Genomic DNA, 19,817 nt, shown 5'->3' with positions numbered 1-19,817 from the left:
GGCTTCTGAACACCGAAAACCCAGAAGTAAATGCTCCGGTTTTTTGATGTTTTTCGGAACCAATCGGAAGCCGCGCCTCGGTTGTCAAACATTTCGGAAGCAAAAAACAGGCTTCCAGAACGGATTACGATGGACAACTAAGGTTTGGCTGTAGCTGTTGACAGGGCCGGTCCTACGTGCAGGCTGGGTGGCACAGGGCACCACGGCGCTGGCCCACCAGGAGGGCGCTGTGAGCTGCGCCCACCCGCTGGCCGGCTGGTCCTCCGCGCAGCTGCGCCCACGGCAACCGCGCAGCACCTGCCCGCCCGTCGCGCAGCAGCGCCTGTGGCAGCTGCGCTGAGCGCGGCACCCACCCGCCCACCACGCTGGGAAACGGGGCGGGAGGGGGCTGGAGGGATCTGGCGCACCACGGCGCCAGGGGCGCTTAAGACAGCCCTGGCTGTTGACAGCCTTATCCTCCATTGACACCCATTGCCCTTTCCACTTTGGCCTGCACTCTTTACCGCCATGTGGCCCCTGGAAGATTTCTTGGAAGGAAGAGCGGCCCTCCTCTGGCTGAGAAAGGTGCGGCTCCAACACTGCCAGGCAGACCTCGACAGAGAGGCCCACAGAGTCTGGGCAAAGATGCAGAAGTGTTTCTTGCCAAGCCGGTCCCTAACACCCACATGCCGGGAGCCTCCTGACGCAAGTCCTGGCAGAGGGTTCCTCAAGGCTCCACGGCAAAAGCGCCACCCGGAAACGAAGTTGGCAAATTGGATCTGGGAGAACGCAGAGCTGGAACAGGCTGTGTGAGCCTAATTGCACTCTTTGCATGATAATTAGACACTAATGGCTTATTAAAAGCCATCAGCAAATGTTTGCTTTGCCCCCCTCCTTTCCTTAAGACGGAGCCCCTGCAAGTCACAGCTGCAGCAGCATTACTCACGCTTGCGTATATTTAAAGGACAATTAATGCATAATAATCATTTAAAAACCCACATTTGCCCTGCCTGTTCCACCAGCCACCAAACACAAAGCTCCCTTCCTGAGCTAAAAATTTGGAGGGGGTGTGATAAAGTTTCCTGGCTCCCCCTTTAAAAGAATGGTCAACCAACTGAGAAAAGTGCCTGGATTTTTGAAAGCCCTTTTCAGGCACCAGGCAAAGCTCTCTGCCCGGCTGTCCTGGGTGCAGAGGGAGCTGTTTCTGAAATGCCCTCTACGCAGTTTGTTTAAATGGTTTCTTATATATATATATATATATATATATATATATATATATATATATATATATTGGTTTTCTAAAGTGTACAAAAATTAAAGAAAATACAAAAAATACAAAAACAGATATACAAGAAAAAAGAAATACATAAGACACAAAAAATAAAAGAGATTTTATCTAAAACAATTATCTAACATAATTCTTGGTCTGTCCACTTCCTCCTTCCCTTCCTTCCATGTTTCTTGTTTTTAAATCTAAAATAGCACTCTCTACTTCTTTACCCTTATGTTCTTCTAATAACTCATTTATAAATATTTTTCTTGATCCATTTACACACACATTCCCAATATTACAAAATATCCTTGGATCTAGAAATCTTAATATATGTTTTACATTTAAAACTTGTTACTAGCCTACTAGATCTAAATGCTACTTCAGCCTCTTTGTACTTCCATTTCCCTTATTATCTATTCTTAATCTTATAATTCTTTTCCAAATACATTTTAAATTTCTTCCACTCTTCCTCCACCGTCTCCTTCTGTTTAAATGGTTTCTTAACCGGCCTCCATAGAAAGGTTTCAGGGTTGGTGTGGAAGAGTGTGCAGCAGCTGGTGTTCACTGGGACTGGTAGGGCGGAAGGCGGGGAGGCCAACAGCAGGGGGCTCCAGAGCCAATGGCAGACGGAGTCAACGAAGGGTTCGTCTAGGCTTCCTTTGGTGCCACATTTCTTGGCACAGATCCAGGTTGTGTATCTTGCTGCTGCTGCTGCTGTTGTCAGGGGTGCAAACTTGAATAAAATATTGGGGGCATCTCCACCCCCATTTTTCAGCCTGGACACAGGTCCAGCTCCAAGGGCCTTCTGACGGTTCCCTCCCTGCGAGAAGTGAGGTTACAGGGAACCAGGCAGAGGGCCTTCTCGGTGGTGGCACCCGCCCTGTGGAATGCCCTCCCATCAGATGTCAAGGAAATATACAACTCTCTGACTTTTAGAAGACATCTGAAGGCAGCCCTGTTTGGGGAAGTTGATCACGGTGCGGATTTGCCAGGCATGCCTTCCTCTTAGCACGTTTCTCCCTTGCGTCCTGAGTTCGAGTGTCTTCAAAGCCCATGTCACCTTTGGTAAAGGCTGTTCTCCAACTGGAGCGCTCGCAGGCCAGTGTTTCCCAGTTGTCGGTGTTCATACTACATTTTTTAAGATTTGCCTTGAGACAGTCTTTAAACCTCTTTTGTTGACCATCAGCACTACGCTTTCCATTTGGTCCCTTCCAACTCTTATGTTTCTATGATTTCCCCAGAATCTTCTGTATCCATAACAAGAGCTCTACCACGGAGCTACAGCTTGTTCAGCATACAAACAGACTCTCGCAACCAACGAGTCTCAGAGTTCAGCAAGGGCTGCCTTTGTATATTTCCCCAATCCCTCATAAATATATAATACCCCTTTGCAAGAAGGGAAATGTTGTTTTGTTCGGAGAAGCAGTCCGTGAATAAGAGCAGCAGGTCCATCAACACTTCATATTGATCCAGCGCTGCAGGGAACAGTTGGATCGAAGAAAGGAATCTGTTCTCTCTCTGGCTGCTTGGGGGGGGCTGCTGCCCCGATGGTGCTGTTGCCCCCACACCATCACTCATAATTATGATCAGAATGCATTTGCAAAAAATATATTTTAAAAACGCTTCTCGGTGCGAAAAGTAAGGCATCATACAATTGGAAAGTAAGGCCAACCGTCCGAAAGCAAAACAAATAATCGTAATTTGGCGGCCTTTGCAGGAACGAATGTGCAAAAGGAGGATGGTTTATGGGGAAAATGTGCCATTCCTAATATGACCGTTAAAAAAAGAGTTTTGGTTCTGAAATGACCCCACTCTGTGATTTAAAAAGTACCAACGCACACACACATCCTGGCAGCCCTCCCATTTGGTTCCATCCGCTCCCCTTTCCCTGCTAGAGTGGTATGATCCCAAGGTCAGGACCACATTCCAAAGGCAGGTAAAAATAAGCATTTGGAGAGGGGCAAACAATGATTCACTGTTGCACACACAAGACAGTTTCCTAGCGGGTCACAAGTATAGTACAGCAATCAGGAAGTGTGTGTGTGTGCGTGTGTGTGCGTGAGTGAGTGAGTGAGATGGGAAAGTTTTCCAACCTTGGGAAGTCTCAAAGAGACCAGCTCTGCAACTCACTTCCGCCATCTGCAAAATCGTGCGCCGTAAGTGTATTCATAGAATCATAGAGTCGGAAGAGACTACAAGGGCCATCCAGTCCAACCCCCTGCCAAGCAGGAAACACCATCAAAGCATTCTTGACATATGCCTGTCAAGCCTCTGCTTAAAGACCTCCAAAGAAGGAGACTCCACCACTCTCCTTGGTAGCAAATTCCACTGCTGAACAGCTCTTACTGTCAGGAAGTTCTTCCTAATGTTTAGGTGGAATCTTCTTTCTTGAAGTTAAATCCATTGCTCCGTGTCCGCTTCTCTGGAGCAGCAGAAAACAATCTTTCTCCCTCCTCCATATGACATCCTTTTATATATTTGAACATGGCTATCATATCACCCCTTAACCTTCTCTTCTCCAGGCTAAACATACCCAGCTCCCTAAGCCGTTCCTCATAAGGCATCGTTTCCAGGCCTTTGACCATTTTGGTTGCCCTCTTCTGGACACGTTCCAGCTTGTCAGTATCCTTCTTGAACTGTGGTGCCCAGAACTGGACACAGTACTCCAGGTGAGGTCGGGAATCATGCCGCACAATTTTGCTATAGCCCTCAATTCAGTCGCGTGCGTGCAAGCTACATCTACTGCACTCCCCTCTTCCATGCAGCTGTTTAAAAAATGTGATCCCCCCATCCTCATTCTGTTCACTGGGGGAGCCTCAGGCCAGTGACCCCCTCTCAGCCCAGCCTGCCTCGCAGGGTTGTTGCGAAGATGAAAGGGGAGGACAGTGGAGAACCGTGGAGTAAGTAACAAGTGTAATGGGTGACAGCAAACAAACAATTCTTTAGTTCTTAAGGAAGGATCCAAAAGTGCTCTTACTAGAAATTAAGTACTCATTCAAAAGTATTTATAAACCTCAATGTTTTTTTAAAGAAGCTGTAAGCGGGGTGCAACCTCAGAACAATGAGCAATAGCATTAAAACAAACAAACAGTATGATAAAAACATAAAAAGGCATTTAAGAGGAAATAAAGAATAGGAATTCGGGGGAAAGGAAAACAGGGTCTGGTCTTATGGGTTAGGGAAAGCCTGGGTAAGAAGGTATTGCTCGATTGTTCCTCTGCATTCTTTCTGCCTGTCTTGCTCCTCCCAAGAGGGGCTGCACTCTGCAGAGTTCCTAGAATTTGCCGTAATGCTGAAGCTGATGCAGTAATTTCCAGGAATAATTAGGCTGCGAAATCTCGCCCGTTTCAGAACATCAGAAGAGCCTGCTTGCTGGATCAGGCCAGTGGCCCATCAAGCCCAGCCCCGTTCTCACACTGGCCAACCACACAACTGGGAGACGTTCTCATGTGCAATGCAAACTCCTGCTCTGCTGCGTCAACCTCAACAGGCTGTAAAGACACCGGGTTCGGGCTCCGCCTCGGGTGCCCACATACCCAGTCAGCACTTTTGTGCAGCAAATGTTTTTGGCACGGCCCCATCGCCTGCGCATGCTTTTGCGGACTGAGCCTCGGGCTCCAAGGAGTTGCTGGCAGAAGGTGGCAGAAAGTCTGGAAATGTCCCAGGGCATTTCCAAAAGCCGGAGCAGCTGGCATAGGCGCCCTGGCACCGTGAGAGATGTGGGGAATCGCTGGGGTGGTGATCCCGAAGACACATGAGCCAGTTGGCTATTTACAGAGCTTCGTGTGCCCTTTGAAACAGGGCCGAGTTTAGGTTTGATGAGGCCCTAAGCTACTGAAGGTAATGGGGCCCTTTATATATCCAGCTGTCATAGAATCATAGAGTTGGAAGAGACCACGAGGGCCATCCAGTCCAACCCCCTGCCAAGCAGGAAACACCATCAAAGCATTCCTGACAGATGGCTGTCAAGCCTCTGCTTAAAGACCTCCAAAGAAGGAGACTCCACCACACTCCTTGGCAGCAAATTCCACTGTCGAACAGCTCTTACTGTCAGGGAGTTCTTCCTAACGTTTCGGTGGAATCTTCTTTCTTGTAGCTTGAATCCATTGCTCCGTGTCCTTTGTCAACAACAAATTGTCGCTGTTTTTTTGTGTTGAATATATGCTATATGGTAATTGATGGATCTAATAGGTTTGTAAAGCCATTTGCACATGCAGAATGTAGGCACCCTATATATAGAAATGGGCAGGGAGCAGGCAAGCAGGCAGGGACCATGACTCACATCATAAGAGCCTACACAAGACAAAACACTCTTGCTGTATGTACGTTTTATTTTAATTGTTTTTTATCTTATATTTTGGAAATGTACATTCAGTTTTGTTTTCCTTTAAAAAAATTGTTGGGGGCCCCAGGAGAGTGTGGCCCTAAGCTATAGCTTGTTTAGCTTATGCGTAAATCCGGCACTGCGTTGAGGTCAGAGGCTGAGGACTAGAGCAGCGTTTCTCAACCGCTGTTCTGCGGCACACTAGTGTGCCGCAAGACGCTGGCTGGTGTGCCGCGACGTGCAGCGACGAGAAGGGCGATTTGCATTGTCACGTGCCTGGTGGCCGCCAATAGGCAGCACTGACCCGCCGGAAAGCAATATTTCTCCTCCTCTTTCCCAAAGCTCAGTGCAAACGAGCCTGGCGGCCGCCAATAGACAAGACTCACCCACCGGAAAGCAATATTTGGCAAGTGTTTCTTACAGTCATAATTATAATATAGGGTGGCACAGAGTTAATTTTTTTAACTTTTTTAATGGTGGTGTGCCTCGTGATTTTTTTCACGGAACAAGTGTGCCGTGGCCCAAAAAAGGTTGAGAAACACTGGACTAGAGCGTTAAAAGTGGTCGCTCCTTTTTTCTAGTTGCCTTAGCCTGCAGACAAGAATCTTAGGCAACAATCAGGGGTGGGGAGGGGGAAATTCAGCCCATAATAAAAAGGGCCTGCTGGATCAGGCCAGGGGCCCATCCACTGGGACATGACAGAGGTGTAGAAAATTATGCATAGAAATTCTTACCAGAGAGGAATGGCAAGTCAAGCTGTTGGAATATGCTGAAATGGCAAAACTGACCTGGAAGCTCAGGAACCAAGAAGACAAAAACGTCAATAAAGAAGGGGGGGATTTTCATTTATTTAGGAGACCTCTGTAAGCAGATGGAAACATTAGCAGGATTTTAATAACACTTGTAACGTAGCAAATAACATGGATAATAGGGAGAGATTTAAAATATGGATTATGAAACAATATACAGTTGAAAAGGTTGACAAAAGGACCCATGGAGGGGACACTGGGAGGTCTCGAGATTCAGATAAATCTCTCAATATGGATATCTATTTTGTATTGTTATAACTTTGCAATTGTAAAAAAAAATATTTCAAAATAAAAAATTATGCATAGATGTTTGGGGAAACATGGTGGGGAATTCTGTTCACATTTAAGGGAGAGCCTACTTAATTTGGCCTTTGCAAAACAATATGAGAACCAAAACGCTCCCATCCTATGAAATATGCACTTTCCCGAATTTTGCAACGCAGTTTTTCACTCAAGTAATGTATACAAAAACTCATCTACTGGGGTGTGCAGCGTGAGAGTCCGTTGCTGATCAATTAACTGCTTAAAAGCAAGACGGTTCTTAAAAGGGTTTTAATCGATAGCCACACTTCTGTTCCGACTAACAACCTTTTTGTTTTCCCCCCAAATAGGTCCTTGGTGGCCTGAGAGGCAGAGGGCAGAAGCAGCGCAGGAGTGGAAGACTCTCATGTGGGTGTCTAGACGCGGCAGAAGCTTCTTGCCTACGACCCCCCCCCCATGGTACGTCTTGGCCTTCCGATTCATCCCTCTGGTACTGAATAAAAACACCAGCCGAGGGGACCCCTTGCTAAGCCAGTCAACAGGTAGTGGCTGCTGATGCGTGGAGGTTCGTTGCTGGTCTGGGGCGAGAAGGAAGAGCCAGTCTGTGGAGGAGGCTTTGCATGGACTTCATTTGATTTCTACATATACAGGTACAGCATTTCCCCCACAAATATTTCCACCGCCAATCCCTCTCCCCCCCCCCCCCGGCGCAAGAAAAGACGAAAAAACCCACAATTTTGCAAACTGATGCAGAAAAAGTGGAGCGCTGAATTTAAGAATGGAAAAACGAGAAAACAACATAGGCAGATTTCGCAAACTTGATGTGGGAAAAGCAGAGAACTAAATTTAATAATGGGAAAACGAGAAACCGCGAGAGAACAATGGGCAGATTTAACCGACCGTTCAAGGCCCCCGCATGTTCCCTTCCTTGGGGTTCGTCGTCTTTACACCAGAGTGCCCTCCAAAAGTGGTCTCCCTCAAATAGAGAGCTGGCCTCTGTAAAATAGGACACAAATACACACACACACACACACACACACACACACACACACACACAGGCTGACCACAAGTGACAAATAAACAGAGCACCCTCAAGGGTTTAGCTAATGGAAGAAGTGGAAGCGAGATAAGTGCTCCCCTAAATCTCAGCGTGGGCTTTCTGACTCCCCGTCGGATGGCCTCAAGGGGGTCCCCCTTGACTGTCGGGTGGATTTCGCTTGGCTAGGAGACAGAAGGGCAGGACGAGAGGCACTCTGAGGATGCCTTTGTCCATCAAAAATAACCCTCTCCTGCCCAGCAGGGGTAGAAGCCTCTTGGGCACCTGGGGCGGTGCACCGAGGGGTGGGGCAAACTGCCCGTAGGGGCAGAGCGAATGTCGCAAAGGGGCAGAACGGGGTGTGTGACCCCCTTAGGGAGGGATGGGGCAGGGCGCGCCATGGGGCCTCAGCCGCCCTACAGCTGCAGGACCCGCGCCCGCCATTTTGTCAAACCCCATCAGGGTGACACTCTTCCTACGCCCCTGCTCCTGCCAAAGCCACTTTTTATTGCAGTCAATCTGTCTTGACGTCTTTCTGAACTGCAAGCATTTGCTCAAACAGAGCTCTTCGACGTGGCCTTTTAACCCCTTCCTGCCCCAGCCAAAGGGTGGAAAGCCACGCAAGAAATGCTCACCTCAAGAGCTGAGGCGTTAACCGGCTTGGCAAGGGTTGGGGGTTGCCTGTTTGGCACTGACCCACGACAGGGCCTTTTTAGTGGTGACTCCCCAGTTGCGTTCCCTGGCGAGAAATTTTAAAGCATTCGTCTTGAACCCAGGTATTTGATGGCCAAAACACACTGTTCTCAGAAACCCGGAGATCACTGGTAGATACACAGTTTAAAAACTGTTTCTAGATTATTATTTTTAAATGGGCAACCCACTGGCGAAGGCTGAAGTAGAGCTGGCCAAGTTGGGCCCGTGGTCTAACTCAGCAGGGATCTCCCCATGTTTTCTTTTGCACACCTACGAAATGCAGAAGAAGGCTGGATCTAGACGCATCCAAGAAGCGTTTCAGTTTAAAGCGTTGTAAATTTAAACAGGGAAAACAGGTAGAGAAAAACTGGGCCTCCATGTCGCCATCTGGTGGCACAATGTTATATTGCATATTTGTTGTTGTTTAGTCGTTTAGTCGTGTCTGACTCTTCGTGACCCCATGGACCAGAGCACGCCAGGCACTCCTGTCTTGCACTGCCTCCCGCAGTTTGGTCAGACTCATGTTCGTAGCTTCGAGAACACTGTCCAACCATCTCGTCCTATGTCGTCCCCTTCTCCTAGTGCCCTCCATCTTTCCCAACATCAGGGTCTTTTCCAAGGATTCTTCTCTTCTCATGAGGTGGCCAAAGTATTGGAACCTCAGCTTCACGATCTGTCCTTCCAGGGAGCACTCAGGGCTGATTTCCTTAAGAATTGATAGGTTTGATCTTCTTGCAGTCCATGGGACTCTCAAGAGTCTCCTCCAGCACCATAATTCAAAAGCATCAATTCTTCGGCGATCAGCCTTCTTTATGGTCCAGCTCTCACTTCCATACATCACTAATGGGAAACCATAGCTTTAACTATACGGACCTTTGTTGGCAAGGTGATGTCTCTGCTTTTTAAGATGCTGTCTAGGTTTGTCATTGCTTTTCTCCCAAGAAGCAGGCGTCTTTTAATTTCATGACTGCTGTCACCACCTGCAGTGATCAAGGAGCCCAAGAAAGTAAAATCTCTCACTGCCTCCATTTCTTCCCCTTCTATTTGCCAGGAGGTGATGGGACCAGTGGCCATGATCTTGGTTTTTTTGATGTTGAGCTTCAGACCATATTTTGTGCTCTCCTCTTTCACCCTCATTAAAAGGTTCTTTAATTCCTCCTCACTGTCTGCCATCAAGGTTGTGTCATCTGCATATATTGCATATACAACTCATATAAATCGCTTTTTCTTTACCAGTCTAGCTGAGTCCAGGATCTGAATGGCTGGAGCCAAGAGAGGGAGGGGCGAATGGGCCAGTTTGGGTTTCTCGTTTCTCCAATTTTATGTTCCGACCTCCACATTTCCTCCATTAATTTGCATTTTTTTAAAAAAAGCTCTTATGGAAATCCACCAGCATTTTAGTGGCAATTTCTCTAGTAAACAGATTTTTGTACGCAATCTTGCCTCATGTACGCATATCTGCAAAGCAATGTTTCCTAGTGATAGTTCATTTTTTTGCATGTTATTTTCAATAATACGTGCATTTTTCGTGTGCACTTTAGCGCAGTATATGCATTTCAGAAGCATGCCTTCCAGAGTTTTGGTTTGTGTATTGTTTCAGAAAGTGCAAATGAGGTAGATCCACCTTTGGCTGTGAAGTGAAGTGAATCTCTCCCTCATCCCCAGCCCAGAATTATAGCCAGCAGCTGTTTGTTCCTGCGAAGGAACTTTGGTTCTGCATTTGCAGATTTACCGTAGCGCAAACCCCAAAGGGTTGGTGGTGGCAGAGAAAGGCTGTAATTCAGGTGAATGACAGATTCGGCTATATTCGAGTTTCGAGACACACCAACTCTGTCTACTGCAGTCCTTATTTTTCCCTTGCAGATTCCCATTGCATTTTGTTTTTTTGTATAAAAGAAGGAAAAGAAACAGATTTCATCCAATATTTCATAAACAGGCACGTGGGTGGATGTTTCTTATTAATCCAGACTTCCCCCAGGTTCTCAGCACTGCACATTTCAGCTGCAGTATTCAGCTCGGGAGCAAATAATTTAGCTGTGATGCCTGTATTGCAGGGGGTTAGACAAGATGACCCTTAGGGGTCCCTTCCAGCTCGGCAATTCTGTGGTTCTAGTCCCACCGAACTCCGTGGACCTCCCTGGGGTGGTCATTTCCGCCCCAGCAAGAAAGATGACTGACATTCAATTTTGCCTGTGCTCATTTATGTGCTAAAGATGCAACTATAAAATAATTGCTAGAATTTACATACAGACGCAGAATATCTCGCCGTAGCAGGGAAGTGGGGCAGGTGAACTGTGTGCTTGCTGTAGGGTTGCCAGACCTCCAGGGTTTGCCTAGCTCTCTCCAGGTGGCAGGGGGAGGGTTTGATTCCTCGGGTGGGCAAGAGTGCCTTTTGAAAGAACACACACAGAGGGAGGGAGGGAGAGAGAAAGAGAGAGAGGTGTAACTGGCAAGCTTCAGGAAGGCAGGCGGCAGTAGCAAATTATAGCACATTCTCTTAGGACGGGTGGGGTGTCTGCCCTCTTTTGCTCCCTCCACCCGTCTCCCAATTAACCTCCATCTCCAGGGTTTGGCAGTGGAAGGGAATGCAGAGGATGAATCTCCAGGGACTGATCCCTGTGACATCCCCAGGGGCCACTCCTAGGCATCAGGTTGGGGCCCTGAAATCTCAGGGTTTGCGATGCTCCTGACCTGGCAGCGCTGGCCTGTTCTCCAGGTTCTGCTCATAGTTGATGGGCAACGCCAAAGGCCTCTTGCAGGACTCAGCGTGCTTTGTCTTTGAGAGCCAGTGTGGTGTAGTGGTTAAGAGTGGTAGACTCGTAATCTGGGGAACCGGGTTCGCATCTCCGCTCCTCCACATGCAGCTGCTGGGTGACCTTGGGCTAGTCACACTTCTCTGAAGTCTCTCAGCCCCACTCCCTTCACAGAGTGTCTGTTGTGGGGGAGGAGGGGAAAGGAGATTGTTAGCCGCTTTGAGACTCCTTCGGGTAGTGATAAAGCGGGATATCAAGTCCAAACTCTTCTTCTTCTTCTTGTCTTTGAATGGGACTTTGACCAGTTGTTGCTGTTGTTTAGTCGTTTAGTCGTGTCCGACTCTTTGTGGCCCCATGGACCAGAGCATGCCAGGCACTCCTGTCTTCCACTGCCTCCCGCAGTTTGGTCAGACTCATGTTGGTAGCTTCGAGAACACTGTTCAACCATCTCGTCCTCTGTCGTCCCCTTCTCCTTGTGCCCTCCATCTTTCCCAACATCAGGGTCTTTTCCAGGGAGTCTTCTCTTTTCTTCTCATGAGGTTGCCAAAGTATTGGAGCCTCAGTTCAGGATCTGTCCTTCCAGTGAGCACTCAGGGCTGATTTCCTTCAGAATGGATAGGTTTGATCTTCTTGCAGTCCATGGGACTCTCAAGAGTCTCCTCCAGCACCATAATTCAAAAGCATTAATTCTTCAGCGATCAGCCTTCTTGATGGTCCAGCTCTCACTTCCATACATCACTACTGAAGTACTCCAGGCCCCACCCCTGCCTCAGCGTGGTACGGGATAGCGCCCCGCGTCACGCTGAGGGTGACCCGGCCAATCAGGGTGCTGTGGGGGCGTGGCCAGGGCCAATTTAAACTGCGGTGCGACTCTGGCAGCTCCTCTGTCAGCCTTGCACCGCGGATCCTGCAAGGCGGGCAGGAGTCAGATATAGTCTGTTGATGCCATTGCCTAAGCCAATACCGCTCACATTCTGTAACCAATAGAGTTGTGGCCTAAATTTTGCCCATTCACATTAACCTAAATTCTGTGTCCTTGTGCCTTTATTCTCCTGGGGTGGCTTGGGGGTCTTGAAGTGCAAATGCTCAAACCACCTCTGCGAGGAACTGTAATCCTGGGGCCTCATATCGACCTCTCCAGGTGTTTACTTACTCTCCTTTGCAAATAAGAATGAGAACAATTTTCTTCCATTGGGTGGTCGCATATACCTTCGTTGTCGTCCCCCCCCCCCCATAGCTTTTCACATTGCAATATTATATATATATATATATATATATATATATATATATATATATATATATATAGGTAAAGGTACCCCTGACCGTAAGGTCCAGTCGCGGACGACTCTGGGGTTGCGGCGCTCATCTCGCTCTATAGGTTGAGGGAGCCGGCACTTGTCCGCAGACAGTTTTTCCGGGTCATGTGGCCAGCATGACTAAGCCGCTTCTGCCGAACCAGAGCAGTGCATGGAAATGCCGTTTACCTTCCCGCCAGAGTGGTACCTATTTATCTACTTGCACTTTGACGTGCTTTCAAACTGCTAGGTGGGCAGGAGCTGGGACCGAACAACGGGAGCTCACTCCATCGTGGGGATTCGAACCGCCAACCTTCTGATCGGCAAGCCCAAGAGGCTCAGTGGTTTAGACCACAGCACCACCCGCATCCCAGGATTATATATATAGGTTAAAAGAAATACTGAAACCCTCAGTCTGTGGAGTCACGCAGGGAGACCCCTGCTTTCAAGTCACTCCTGATGTGATGCTTTGGAGAAGGAGAAAGCTCCTGCAGTGTGTGCCTGAAGCTTGCATATTTATAACAGAGCAGCTCCCTGGATTAGAGCCCAGGATTCTTTTCTCTTTTTTCCCTTTCTAATTTTAAACTAAACCTTCCTTCCTGTAAACACACCACTTCTTGTCTCGCTCTGGCTTTTCCTCCTGCCTCCTGTGTTTGAGAACTGTTGATATATTCCAGTCTTGGCCAACCTGGTCCCCTCCAGCTGTTCTGGGACTACGGCTCCCATCATGGCCTGTTGCTGGCTGGGGGCTGATGGGAGTTGTAGTCCATTGGGAGCCAGCATGGCATGGGTAGGCAAACTAAGGCCCGGGGGCCGAATCCGGCCCAATCACCTTCTAAATCCGACCCATGGACAGTCCGGGAATCAGAGTGGGTTTTTTGCATGAGTAGAATGTGTGCTTTTATTTAAAATGCATCTCTGGGTTATTTGTGGGGCATAGGAATTCGTTCGTATATTTTTTTCAAAATATATAGTCCGGCGCACCACATGGTCTGTGGGACGGTGGACCGGCCCCCTGCTGAATAAGGTTGCTGACCCCTGCCCTAAAGGGTATTGCAATGGTTACTCCTTATGTAGGGCATTCTTCCCCCAACCTGCCGCCCTCCCGATGTTTCAGACTACAACTCCCATCTGCCCAAACCGCCACAGCTAATGGGCAGACGTGATGGGATTTATTGCTGCGATCCTTGGATAAGGCCTTCTTGAATGAGCTCCCATTGGAGATCTGGAGAGGGCCAGCACCCCAGTCAAAAGATTTCTTGACCGCTTGATCCCCGTGTTTTCCTTTGCCAGATCCGGTTGGTGTCATTGTCCAAATTATGCACGATCTGTTGTGATTTTCTGGTTTTAATAGGGTTTTTAAAATGCCTCTTGCGAAAACACTGTGAGATTGATAAAAGTGGTAGATACGTTTAAATAAACAAACGAACAAATCAATGCAGCCCAATTAACGGGTCAGATGGATCACTTCAGAAGTGGGTGGTGATTTCAAAAAGTGTCGCCATGCTTGCTTGATTTGTTTGAGTTAACCCTTGGAATACTGGGCTTGCATTGTACAGTACACAGGTTAACACATTAGCAGGGTTTTAAAATCACTTGTAATTTTGTTATGAATGGATAATTAGTAGATAAATAATGGGACGAAGGAAGGGACTAGAGGGAAGTAAATTTGTTATGTTATATTTTGTTTGTGTTTTGTTTTTGTATTGTTATTATTTTTTGTTACAGGTAGGTAGCCGTGTTGGTCTGAGTCGAAACAAAATAAAAAAAATTCCTTCAGTAGCACCTTAAAGACCAACTAAGTTTTTATTTTGGTATGAGCTTTCGTATCTGACGAAGTGTGCATGCACACAAAAGCTCATACCAAAATAAAAACTTAGTTGGTCTTTAAGGTGCTACTGAAGGAATTTTATTATTTTATTATTTTTTTTGTTATTTTTTGAAAATCAATAAATTGTTACATACAAAAACGGAATACTGGGCTTGCAATTTAACAGCAGCAGCAGCAGCAGCAGCAACAACAACAACAGTTCTCGATCAACCGACTCCTGTTTCTTCCACCGATCGGCTGCTCCGCTTCCCCCTGCGCGCGCTTCCCCCCCCCCGGCAACAGGAGGGGGAGCCAGGGTGCCTCTGAGCGCGTGCAGAGCGCCCTCCCTTCTAACCCCTCCGCCTCCTGCACATCTCTGGGGTGAGAGGATGAGGCGGGCGGGCGGGCGAGGGGGTGTCCCAAGCAAGCGGTTCGGGAGCGAAAGGCACAAGCGCCTCCCCGGGCGCCCCAGCGGCGGCTCTCCCTCCGCCCGCTCCGACTCCGCACCGGCTGCGCAGAGCCGCGAGTGACGCTCCTCTTCAAAGAGTGCGGCAAGTTGTGCGCGCGGAGGGGGCCGTACCAAGGAGGGGTTGGGGAGGGGGGGAGTCGAGAGGGAAATGAGCGGCGGGAAGATGCCCTCCCTCTCCCCGCGCGCTCTTTTCTCTCCTCCTCCTCTGGCCCAGCGAGAGGAAGAACCTGAGCGCGCGCGAGGGGGCCGGCGCTCCGCGGGCGCGGCGCTCGGGCCACCCCCGCGGCGGGGCTTGGTACGGTCCCCGTCGGCGGGGCTCGCTTTCCCCGTCCATGTGTTGCGAGCGCAGCGGCGGCAGTCGGCTGCCGGGCAGCGCCAGGGAAGGAGCGGGCGGCGGAGGCAGAGGCGGCGGTTGCAGCTGCAGGAGCGGCGCGCGCGGGAGGGTCGGACGGGGAGCCGGCGAGGGAGACGCGGAAAGAGGCGAGGTGAGCGGCGGCGGCCCCGGGCGCCGAGCCGGAGGGGAGCCGAGCAGCGGAGGCGTCCCCCAAACTTCCCCCCCTCGGATTCCTCCCCTCGGGGAGCGGACCAAGGGGGACCCGAGCTCCCCCCTTTTTGCGCGGAAGGGGCTTGGAGAGGGGCTGCTTCTCTCTTGGCTCCGAGGTTGGGGGGGGGTCCCTTGGCTCAAAGTTTGAGGACTTTTTAAAGCTGAAGTCTGTGAGGCTGGGCTCCACTTCGCAGGGGCTTGTTTATTTTTTTTGGGGGGGGGGCTTGCGTTTCTGTGGGGCGCGCAGATTTGGAAGCGAGCATTCAAACTCGAGGGGTCTCCCTCTTGGGAACTCCGGATTGTTTTGAATCAGGCAAGAGGGGGGGCTGCTTTTCTCTGGGGCGCGAGCAAACATTTAACCCCCCCTCCCACAAGATCGGGGGCTTTGGAGGGGACGCGGGGAGGCTCGAAGTTTGGGGGCTCGTAACTTAGTGGGGGCGAGCGGAGAGCCTTTTCACACGGGGAGTTGTGGGGCAGAGCTGGGGGCTGGCAGCTCATCGAGCCAGGATGCAGCCCCCTCCCCCATTTGTGTGCCTGGAAACAGAGTTGCATTATGTGGGGTGCCTCTGTGCCTCCCCCTCCAATAGGCTGTGTCCCCCCCCAAAAAAATTTGTGTGCCTGGAAACTGGGTCTCTGGAAAGAGTTGCAATGTGTGGGGTGCATCTGTGCAACCCCCACCCTCCCCATAGGCTGTGCAGCCACTTGGCTGGACTTTTCTGCTCCTCGGGGTCAAGCAGCCAGGGGAATAAGCCGAATTTCCTTCTGTCTCCAGCTTGGTTGGATCAGCTGTGATGGTGCATACTTGGGTGGCATCCTTTGGCTGCCTGGAGTTCCATGGAAATAAGAGCACACGGAGGACTCGGGCAACTCTGCCTCGATGCTTCTGGCTCGAAACCCTTCCTCCCAAAGGGATGGGGCTTGGCTGAGGTGGCTGGGGGCTCAGAAACGGCCTGTGGTGCCCCACAGACGCTAGAAACTCAGATATCTAAGCCACACGCCAATTGGCTCCTTAAACCAGGGTTGCAGTCACCAAAACGGAATGCTTAGTTGCCAGTTTGGGGGCCAGACAGCTCGAAAGTCATCTTTTTCAATACGACGTTTTGGTTCCTGAAATGTATTCTGATTGTGCAGATAAAATACAGTCATAGCTTGATTCTCGAACGTCTTTGTTGACAAACAAATCGGCTCCCAAATGCCGAAAACCTGGAAGTAACTGTTCTGGTTTTCGAATGTTTTCCGGAAGCCGAACGTCCGACACGGCTTCAGATCAAGTGAAGCGACTGCAGCCAATTGGAAGCTGCGCCTTGGTTTTCAAACTGTCTCAGGAGTCGAACGAACTTCCAGAACACATTAGGTTTGAGAACCAAGGGATGACTGTATGGATCTTCACTTGGTCGCAAGTGGCCAATAGCTAGATGCAAAATGCGCCTGGAGAATTTCGAACACTGCTCCCACCATCCCTGGCTATTGGCCATGCTGGCTGGGGCTGCGGGGAGTTCCCCACCCTGGGTTTAATGCTCATGACATTTTGGGGCTCAGTTTTGGCATGGAAAGCTGGTTGGCTGACAATGTGCAAGGCTGGACGCCAATTAAATGGCCCTGAATGTGCGCATCGGGTTAGAAAAATCGCAGCAGGGAACCCCTTTTTTCCGCCTGTTATTCTCACCCCCCCCCCCAATTCTCAACAGCTTGGTGGAGTTACACCACCAGCCCCCTTCCCCTTTGTGTTTTTGGGGACTTGGTGACCACGCTGATAAGGGAGAGGGATGATAATGTTGCAGCACACATGGACCCTGAGGGACTGGAGGAGTCTCCAGGACTGGCCCTCTGACGGGGAGATAAGGGGAGTTATTTCCACTTGCGATTTGTAAGAGTTTGAAGGGATAATTGGTTGCAGGGCTGGGTCTGCGTTAAGACCGCACTCTGCTCTAGTGTGCTGGGCCAAAGTTTTGTCCTGCAAATGAACGTTTTATGCAAGTGGGGCTTCACACTGCACCAGGGATGGGGAAAACCTTGGCTCTCCAGATGTTGCTGGACAACAACAAGCCCCAGCCCCAGCCAGAGTGGCCAAAGGTCATGGAGTTTTGCCTCGCCAGATGTTGCTCCAAATTCCCCATCACTGCTCCGCATCTAGAATGCAGAGTTCAACTTGTTGGTTTTAGGTGTTGTGCAATACATTCCTCACCCTCCAGTGTCCCTCTGTAAATTTTACGCACATGAACATGCCTCTGTCAACTGAGGATAAGACTTCATGTATCTGAGGAAGTAGACTCTGAGCTGCAAAAACATTGCTGAAATACAATGGGAAGTCGAACGGAATCCGTTCCAGAAGTCCGTTCGACTTCCAAAACATTTGACTTCCAAAGCGAGGCTTCTGATTGGCTGCAGGAAGGAACCCTGCACTTAATTTATATTTTTGCCTTGCATCCTGCTGTCAAGTTCTTGCAGCTTGTGATTTTAAGAAGAGACCTGCCGGATCAGGCCCGTGGCTCATCTAGTCCAGCATCCTGTTCTCACAGTGGCTAACCCAGATACTTGTAGGAAACCCTCACACAGGACCTGAGTACATGAGCGACTCTCATGTTTCCACCGACTGTTACTCAGAAGCATGGCTGCCTCCGACTGTACAGGCAGAGCAGAACCATCCTGGCTCGTAGCCTTTGAATTTGTCCGATCCTCTTTTAAAGTCATCCAAGTCAGTGGCCATCAGCTGCCTCCTCTGGGAGTGAGCTCCATGGTTTAAGGCAGGCATCCCCAAACTTCGGCCCTCCAGATGTTTTGGACTACAATTCCCATCTTCCCCGACCACTGGTCCTGTTAGCTGGGGATCATGGGAGTTGTAGGCCAAAACATCTGGAGGGCCGAAGTTTGGGGATGCCTGGTTTAAGCTGCGTGCTGCTAGAGCGAACTATTTCCAAATGACAAACCTGGGAAGGCAGTGCTGGAGAAACACGAAAGCGCTGAACTTCAGAGGAGCCCAGCAGCAGCAGCAAGATGCATAATCCTTGAATTGGTTGGTGAGTGTGCCTTGGAGCCCATCCGCCTCCTCGATGAGCAGGAATCCAGAACTACCACATCCCCCGTCCTTCTAGCCTCTGCGCAAAGGCCAGAGCCCACTACCCATCCAGTTAGCTGGCTTTATTGCCATCAGACAGCCTCTCCTAATGTTTGACCAAAACTTGGCTTCTGTAACTTAAGACTGTGAGATCCAGTCCTTCCTTCTGGGGCAGGGTAAGTTTTTGCCCTGCTCTTCAGTATCGCAGTCTCCTGGGTATTTGTATGCTGCAGGTAAGGGATGGGAAACTTCAGGGGTCCAGGGACCAGATAGGGCCCCTTAGACCTCACCTGTTTGACTCTAGGAACTCTCCCCAGCTGCACTTTTCTCTAACCAAGCTGCCTTCTTTAAGAGTTTTTGCCTGTCTGGAATGTGGCCTTGAACTCTGAGAATGCTACTTGTTTGCCAGAATGGATGGAGGATCGTGCAAGTTTGTGTTAGAGACTAGCCTCCTGTGCAAAGGTGAAATTCGCAGGTGTGGCTCCACCCACTTCCTGCCCCTGGCCCCACCCACCACTGGCATGTGACCTGGGTTTTTTGGGGGTTTTTTTGCTCCTTGCCTTGTGAAGGGTAGATCTGGAAGATGGGGCAGGGTTTGCTCTTAGAATCATCAAACTGTAGACTTGGAGTCTAACCCCCAAGGGTCATCTACTCCAACCTTCTACAATGCAGGAATCAGAGCTAAATAACTCCTGACAGTTGGCCATCCAATCTTTGTTGAAAAGCCTCTATTGAAGGACAGTCCACCGGCTTCTGAGGGAGCGCATTCCACGGGCAAACAGCTCTTGACTCCAGAAAGTTCTTCCCAACGTTGAGTTGGAATCTCCTTCCTTGTCATCTGAGTCCTTTGGTTTGGGTCTTCTGCTCTGGAGAAGCAGATAACGGCTCACTCCATCATCCACGTGACAGCCACCTTCAAATATCTGAAGGTCTGTCGTATCACCTCTTGGTCATCTCTTCCCCAGGCTGAACATACCCAACGCCCTCAAACGCTCCTCATAAGGCTTGGTTTCCAAAACCCTTAAGCATATTGGTTGCCTTCCGTTAGGGCCGGGTGATGTTGGGTTTCCAACATTGCAGTGTATCGCCAGCCAAACATCACAGTTTGGTGATATACCACGTTGTTGCAAAAAAGCTACAATGACCCCAGCAGGCGAGTTGCTGCGTGCAAGCAGGAGCAGAGTTAGGGTTCTCTCAGCTAGGGAGAGGGAGCACTTTAACGGAGCCCCCATCCTGGTGCTGGCTCGTGTGAGCCGGTGGCGGGTCGGGGGCTCCATAAAACTGCTTGGCTGAGGCAAGGGCAGCAGCACCCTCCTCAGCCCAAGCAGTTTAAAGAAGCAGAGGAAGGAACAAGCTGTATTGGCACCTCGTTGATTCAGCTTGATTCTCACTCCACTGGGGCAGAGTGCGATGGCGGCTTCACCAGCGATATACTGCCGAGTGAAGCTGTCGTCGCGGTCTGCCCCCACACACCAGCCCTGGGTGATATATCGCTGTATTGCCTAGGCCTACCTCC

The 19,817-nt window shown here is 49.7% G+C and overlaps 1 protein-coding gene across 2 annotated transcripts in view; it reads left to right on the top strand.

Annotated features, from left to right (window-relative positions):
• Positions 1–19,817, top strand: part of FRMD6 (FERM domain containing 6) — a 138,682-nt gene that overhangs the window by 50,644 nt on the left and 68,221 nt on the right. Inside the window, exon 2 of one of the 2 annotated variants that reach the window (XM_035100697.2) lies at positions 6,997–7,296. The gene's annotated coding sequence lies outside the window, so the exon portion shown is untranslated. Of the gene's footprint in view, positions 1–6,996; positions 7,297–15,039; positions 15,188–19,817 lie in introns of those variants that run through there. The other variant, XM_035100780.2, reaches the window with a different exon arrangement.

The sequence above is a fragment of the Zootoca vivipara genome, chromosome 1 (genome assembly GCF_963506605.1).
Source record: "Zootoca vivipara chromosome 1, rZooViv1.1, whole genome shotgun sequence".
Lineage (NCBI taxonomy): Eukaryota > Metazoa > Chordata > Lepidosauria > Squamata > Lacertidae > Zootoca > Zootoca vivipara.
Note: the sequence above shows the minus strand (reverse complement) of the source record. Positions and strands in the feature narration are given on the sequence as shown.